This window comes from Bidens hawaiensis, unplaced genomic scaffold (genome assembly GCF_021521415.1).
Source record: "Bidens hawaiensis isolate Kalapana, Puna unplaced genomic scaffold, B.hawaiensis_p1.1 tig00022523_1, whole genome shotgun sequence".
NCBI classification, from domain to species: Eukaryota; Viridiplantae; Streptophyta; class Magnoliopsida; order Asterales; family Asteraceae; genus Bidens; species Bidens hawaiensis.
The window spans coordinates 224,389-232,433 of record NW_027493512.1 but is presented as its reverse complement, the minus strand read 5'-3'; the positions used below and the strand labels follow the sequence as shown (position 1 = coordinate 232,433).

General features: G+C 30.6%; 1 pseudogene across 1 annotated transcript; it reads left to right on the top strand.

The window, feature by feature from the left end:
- The first annotated feature begins 4,719 nt into the window (after nt 1-4,719).
- Nucleotides 4,720-7,660, top strand: LOC143565770 (E3 ubiquitin-protein ligase MIEL1-like; annotated as a pseudogene). Its single transcript, XR_013141125.1, has 11 exons — nt 4,720-4,772; nt 4,864-4,950; nt 5,113-5,169; nt 5,667-5,699; nt 5,790-5,867; nt 5,965-6,008; nt 6,104-6,144; nt 6,267-6,349; nt 6,438-6,529; nt 6,607-6,676; nt 7,237-7,660. The product of XR_013141125.1 is annotated as an E3 ubiquitin-protein ligase MIEL1-like (transcript).
- The last annotated feature ends 385 nt before the right edge of the window (nt 7,661-8,045 follow it).

The window sequence follows — 8,045 nt, the reverse complement described above, 5'->3', positions numbered from 1 at the left end:
GGGTTTCTTTACGTGTTTTCTCGGATGTCCACGTTGGCTCGAACCACCGCAAGTCTCCGGGACGGGTTGTGGCTCCAGGTTGATTTGTGTCTCTAGCACCGTCTCGTCGTCGGGTTGGGAACCCGAACCGGCCATCATGTTTGTGGTTTGGTTTTGGAAACCGGGCACCGTATTTGGGATAGGGGCTCCGAAACTTAGATAGCATGTACGCAGATATGCGCTTCGAACGGATACATGGATTGAGGGACGAGGACTGTTGTCATCAAGACGGTAGATGGGTTCGGTTGTGGATTTTGGTTGTTTGCATTGCCTTGACGGGCATATTGACCGAAACCGAGAACATTTCGGTTGTTAAACGAAAACATTTTGGCAGTAGTAGAATTATGTAAAATATATGTGATAGAGAAGTAGTAGAATTGTGTAAAAAAATTGAGGTTTGGGTTTGTTTTTTTAGTATATTTGTGTTAATATTTAAAAAAGTTTTTTTTAATCCAAACGGCTATATCCTCAACGGATATATTTTTTGAAACATGTGCCATTTCTAGCGTTTCACACAAAACACCTCAAAAAGAAATTACCCAAAACGCCGGGGGGTGCCCCCGGCGTTAACATCCAAAACGCCGGCATAAGGCCGGAACTACGCTTGGTATGAGAGCTTTTTTCTGCATAGGGATGCATAGGTTTGAGTCTTGAAAGCATAAATTTACAAATATCATTCAGCAGTATTGGTTGTTTAATCAGAAAGTTTTATCTACTAAAATTAATGGCATATATTCGTAAATGAAGTAAAAACATTTTTTTTAACGACCAAGAGAAAATTATTTCATTAAAACACCCAACCAAAAAAACATAGAAAGAAGAAAAAAATAGTAAGGTAGACAACCGATATCTTTATATGATTTTAATAGCAAATAATATACATTATCACTGAAGTTACAAGTTTTTTAGTAATCGATATCTTATACATCTTGATAATTGTTATATGTTTATATAGTTTGTATCTTGAATATATGTTTAACTTTTATATGTAGTTTGATATTATATACTAGTTTGAGGCCCGTGTATTACACGGGTAATTGATGAAAAATTTAAACTTTAATCATTAAGTAAAATACATTCAACAACATGATCTTATGTTGTTAATACAATTACAATTTAGATTAAAATTACAGAAATTACATAACTAAGATTACACAAATATGTTACAAATAAATAAAGCTTTCTTTGTACATTACATTTGTGATTGTATTTGCCGGTATACATTGTTTATCAAAAATCAAAATCTTTAGTACATTTCTGCTTATAACTCTTGATTAAGTAACATATTACGCGTGATAAATAAGGTTCTTCAAGTACATAACAACCCTAGATAAATGATAATGTACCCATGAAACTAACAAAAAAAATATTCATACACATAAAATATCATACATTTTTAATCAGTTAATATGATGTCATTTAAGATCATCAGCTCATGTTTATCCAAAAATCATGATTATCCCAAGAACCAGATTACCTGAACTTTGATGAGATAATCATCCTTAGAATCTTTAGAATTTGAAATTGATTTATCATGATAAATTTGTTGTCATTAATATTCTGTCTTTGACAAATTGTTAATTGATTTTATATTTTACAATTAATAATTGTATAATTAAGCAACATATAAAACCGAAAATTAAAATATAACAAAATGATTTGTTTCATTTCATATGAATGTAATTGCTAGAAAAATGGCAAAGACATACTAACCTTAAAGCATGTTCAAATAATAGTATTTATTTTAAGTTAGCAAAATATTAGAAATTTTAAGGTTGCATAAAGTGAATGTAGTGATTCTTATTTATAATAGTTGAAAGTATTGGATGAAGAATATTTATATTTTAAATACTAATCTCGTGTTATTAGTTTATACTATGGAAAGTTGCTGAAATATTTAACTAATTGATATATATATATATATATATATATGTATTAACAACTTATAGAACAAAAGAAGCAAAGATTTCAGATTTTATGAAAACATGGTAAATGACTTTAAACTGGATTAACTATATGTTTTAAAAAATTAATTTGAAAATGGAATATATTCTTGAAATATAATGAGCAACATGATTAAGTTATGAATAATAAAAAATAATAATAATATATATTTCTATTAAGCTACAATATAATTAAGATATAAATCTTTTAATGAATTTTATAAATTTTAATAATAAATGTTATAACTGTATTTTTTATAAAAACATTTATGTATAACTTTATTATTTTGAATATAAATCATAATAAACACTTAAATTTTATATTAGTCAACAGGTAAAACTAACATAACCCCAGTGTTGTATTTATATAAAAATAAAATTATTAAGTTAATATAATATCGAAATTATGTAAATAACTGATGAAAACGATATTCTAGGTTTCAATATCCTAAATGATTTTTGAAAACGAAAATAGTGGAATGAGATTGAAACAGATTTTTTGGTTAACGTTTTGAATGATTATAGTCAAGTAATTTGTCTTATAAGGCATATTAAATTAAATATATTTAAATGTATAAAAAAGTATAAATCAACCCATAAAATATATATTTCTGAACCATTTTTGTTTGACTTATAGAAGAAAATATTGAAAATTTTGATATTGACCTTATTGCTAAAACCCTTTATACTACACAAAAAAATCATATAAAAATAACAAATAGTTCATATAGTAAATCGTTATACATATGGATTATAATTATAATTTTCAAGATATATATAATAGGTATTTTTCATGTTTGCAATATTATTCAAAATGTTTGGAGAAAATTAGAAAAATAACCATTTTCCTGAGTTCAAATGCATATGAGAAAATTTTAATCCAAATTTGAAACCAAACTTATATAAAAAATTTTGCATTGCTACTCGAATCATTTTAAAATCAATTTTTAGTTTACCAGACAAGTCCAAATTATTCGACAATGATGCACCTTTATATTCTCTAGCTTGCAATTAGATGTGACTTTAAAATTTTATTCTAACATATCTGTAATTTAAGTTTTGATATTTTCTTATTTCACAATTAATGTTAATGAATGAATAAGTTATTACTTACATTTAATAAAAATATTGAATTCATATGTTAAATTGCTTAAATGATAAAAACCATATATTAAAATAAGTTGAAAAAAAATGAGAATGGCTAAGAGGATGACAAGTGACAAAAGTAAGTAGTCTTTTATTAGAATAGATAGATATTAAAATTGGGAAGAATAAATTAATAACAAAATTAAGAAAATAACTTCAATAAAATTCAAAAAGCCAATTGTACATCCACAGCCGGAGTACATTGACTTCTCACTCTTTCCCTCTTATTGGTTGAGCTGGGCGGTTTGTGGGTCCCACTTGTCCAGTCAGATTGCTTATCCGTATTTTTTGCAACACCTTCCGTTTATAGCAAGTTATGTATAAACAGCTTTTATTATTCCTGTAATAAGCATATTTATAGACTGCGACTACTTTAAAATGTTTAAATTACGTTTAATTATTTAACTGAAACATAATTATTACTCCGTATTTAATATCTTTAAATAAGAATGCGAAAGAGTGAATATGATTGGTTAGAAAATAGGCTGGCCCACATCTCTTTGCCCTCTAGCATGTTATCCCGTTAGCGTCCAAGAGAGCTCCTATAACGCCCTTCCTTTTTTTTTTTTGCATAATGATTTGGCTTAAACAATGTGACTGAGATGGCATGGACTCACCCTACCACACGTAACCTTATAATAAACGTAGTTTATACACATTTTAATCAATCAAAACTAGATATAAGTATTTTACTTTATTGTAGAAAGATACACATGCTATTATAGGAATAACCCAAATGGTAGAGATGCTAGCTTCTCACATAAAAGGTCTTGGGCTTAATTTTAGTCAAAGATTAATTTCATGTAATTAGAAATAATTAAGAGTATAGATCAAATCTTTCAGTTAAAAGAAAAGAAAGTATGCACGTTTTTAGGTATTATATACTAGTGATAAAGTAAATTGTAAACGAGCGCGGCTGACCTTCTAATTCAATGACATGGAGGGTGATGATTAAGGCTTGAGAGAAATCTTGAATTTAAAACCTGACTTAAGAGTGTTTTTTCTCAAAGTGATGGTGATATAAGGTTAACCCTACAAAACTAAACTAAACTAAACTTCAATAATTCATTTTTCTTCTTATATTTGATAAAACAAAGAAGCCTTATATAGCTTTACAACTAATAAGAGAATTCGATAAACAAATTCGTAGTAACCCACTACTTTTATAATTTTGGACATGAACAATAACATAAGATAAATAATATAGAGAATCATGGTAGACGCGACACATGCTTGAGATGAAATAGTGGAACATGTAATGAGACTTCTTGATTGTGGGATGCATGGCAAATATGACATGAAGTGGGTCATGGTACATATCATGTGGGTGTCAAAATTTAGTTAGAATGATCTATTAACATCTCGTGTCTCAGTATTGTATAGCTCACTTAGTTGTTTGGATAGGAAAAAAAAACAAAAAAGTCGTACATCTTTAATGTTTTAATAATATTGAAAAGGAAAGGTAATGTGAAGCATACAATACATATACCAATTGGTGGAAAGTTGTAAAATCAAATAATAATAATAATCACATTTCATTTCATTTCATTTCATTCATCACCGTGAGTGGAAGCAAAAGCTAATCTATTACTTGTTCTTCTTCCCGATGGAACAACGCCTGGACTTTGGGAAGATGGGTTACGGGTACCTCCAACAATCTCATCCTTATTCCGATAATAATAATAATAATAATAATTATTGTATGCATTAATAATAATAATAATAATTTTGACAGATGCAAGCACTATCGGAGACGATGTATGATTCGTGCTCCCTGTTGCAACGAGATCTACGCTGTCGTCATTGTCACAATGAAGCTACGGTACTAATTTCATCTCTAGTTTGTTCGATTTGACCTAATTATATCGATTTTCGCCTAATTACATCGATTTAAATCACTTTAGTTTCTTAGATCTACGTTTTCGTGCTTAAATAGTTGCTAATTGACTGTTAATAAATGTTATTGTTTTATAATTTTGTTTAGAATATGTTGAAGTGTCCGTCTGATCGGCATGATCTCGTTCGATTCGATGTAAAGCAGGTACGATTCACCTATTCACTGATTTACTGTGTTCAGACACCGGTTATCCAATTTGTGTTCAATTACGAGTGAGCAATAACCAAACTGTTAACCAAAACCGATGAAACTGAACGAAATTAACCGAAAATTGGCCATCCGTTTTTTTTCTTTAGTATCTTCGGTTAACCAAATCGAACTGAGTCATTTGTATTTTTATATATTTCTAGTTTTTATACCTGAATTTTATATTGTTCATGTATTTATATCACTACTTTTAAGCAAAAAATAAGTTTGGTTTCAACAGAACCGAAAACTGACAAACTAATCGAATAAACTGAACTGATTAACCGGAAACTGATTGGTTAATAAAATAGATTAACCGACGATATCAGTTTCGGTTTAGGCTAATAACCCTGAACTGAATTGTGCACACTCCTAGACTTTAATCTGGATTTAAAAATTGACGGTTTCAAAAGTCGTATACTATCCTATTGTGATGAGTTTCATGATTGTTGCAGGTTATTTGTTCTGTTTGTGACACTGAGCAGCCGGTATATTTCTGTGACTCATAATTATAACTGATTGTTGAGTTTCTTCGTTATTTCACTTGATTTATGAGAGTTTCTGTTATTATTATTCAGGTTGCTCGTGTGTGCACAAACTGTGGTGTGAATATGGGCGAATATTATTGTGAAATTTGCAAGTTCTTCGATGATGATGTATACACTAACTCATTTCGATATGTCATACACCTTTTAAATTCTATTAGTATGTTTCCCCTTTACTAATGCGGTAATCGTATATTTTAAATTGCAGACCAGCAAGGGCCAGTTCCATTGTGACGATTGTGGCATCTGCAGGTTATTATTTAGGATATTAATGGTTTTATCAAATTAAATTAATATTATATTCTTTGTTTCTCGTACAAGTACTGATCAACTTTTTTTTGGTTCAGAGTTGGTGGTCGTGAGAATTTCTTCCATTGCAAGAAGTGTGGTATGCATCAACACTTTTAATTTCTGTTACTGTAGCTAGGATTTGATCAATTGATTGTCAGTGTTTGACTTGTGATTGTCATCTGTGTTTCTTTATTTGTTTATATGCTGTTAAATTCTCAGGATCTTGCTATTCTATAAAACTGCGTAACAATCATTCATGTGTTGAAAACTCTATGCACCATCACTGTCCTATATGTTATGAGGTTATTTTCCTTTTCTTTTCATCTTTTAAAGTTGTGCATAAGTCTTTACCACTCTTGGGTTTTGATATTCATGCTATTGCATTTGCAGTATCTGTTTGACTCGCTGAAAGACACTACTGTCATGAAATGTGGGCACACAATGCACTCTGAATGTTGTAACGAGATGATAAACCGTAGTAAGTAAGTATTTCTATGATTCTTTTGGTTCATTTATGTATCTTTATATAGTTAAAGCTAAGTTTTAATGCTTTTTTTAGATTCTCCTGTCCATTATGCTCCAAGTCAGTAATGGATATGTCTATGATTTGGAGAAGACTTGAGGAGGAGGTGAGTCTAATGAATAATTGCCTTGTGGAGTTGACCAGTTGACCAAAGTCACCAAACTTGTTTACAAGATAGCCATCTATTAAATTTACAATTTGATCGTTACCTCCAATCAAGATGTGCCACACTGCCACGTATCAAAGTTCTGTGTGGCGAACTTAATCGCCACAAAACCTTAAATCTTGCCAAGTGCCAGGTCCGGTTGTGATTGGTTTCCTGTGCAAGAGAGGTGTGTAACGGTCAAAACGATAATTTTCAAAAAGGTCAATGACTGTTATATAAAACAAGTTTATGACTAAAGTGTGATAAATCTATAGAAAATATATATTTTGATGGCTAATTTGGTAATACATTTAAGTCAAAATGGCTATATGTATGATTTTCCGTTTATTTTTCTTCAATCTTGTTACGCGATTCATCTTATTGTTGTGTTGTAGCATGTCTGCAAGTTTTAAACAAGATTTATTTATTGCTCTTTATTCTAAACGATAAGTCCATTTGTTTATTGCTCATTATTTTAAGCAAGTTATAAACGATAATTCCATTTGTTTTTTTTTTCTTAGATTGAAGCTACTGCAATGCCTGAAGATTACAGGCAAAAGAAGGTTTGGATCCTGTGTAATGACTGCAACGACACATCAGAAGTTATATTTCATATAATCGGGCAGAAATGTCGCCACTGCAATTCGTATAAAACCCGGACCATTGCACCGCCGGTTCTGCCTGAAGTATGATAATGTGGAAGTAAAACATTCACCATAAGTTGGCTGTTGGTGGTCCCAGAAACTTTATGAATTTTTATGTAATTCTTTGCCCACTTGTGTGGACTGGATTGGATTGAATCAAACTGGGCCAGTCAAATGACTGGTTTTGTACTTTTGTTGTGCACAGGTTGGTTACTCAAGGGGTTGGCTGAGGCTCCTTGACAATTATTCAGTTTGATTGTGTTTGGATAAGGTTTGTTTGGTTCATTATCAGCAACAATTTCATTTGCTTTTTGATAAAAAGAAAAAAGTAAACCTTCACATTATTTACTTATGAAACCTGATGGGAGTGTTTGGATAGGAACATATATAAAAATAAACATATATAATAAAAAAATTCGAGCTGCATATGGGCTTCGTTTCTGGCTGGTTTGAAATATTGCGTCCATGGGAATGATTCATGTTATTGGCTCGAGTTCGAATTCAGACTGTCTTGATTCAAACCTGCTTACTGAATTATGCTAATGATTGTAAGCCGGATTGTGTGACTTTAAAGTTTAAATCGTCATGTCCTAATTTTGTGGAACGTGTAGCATACATTTTCTTTGAACGGCTATTGGATTACTGATGGGCTACTTACCCACTCGATTTTCTTCATTCTACCCTTA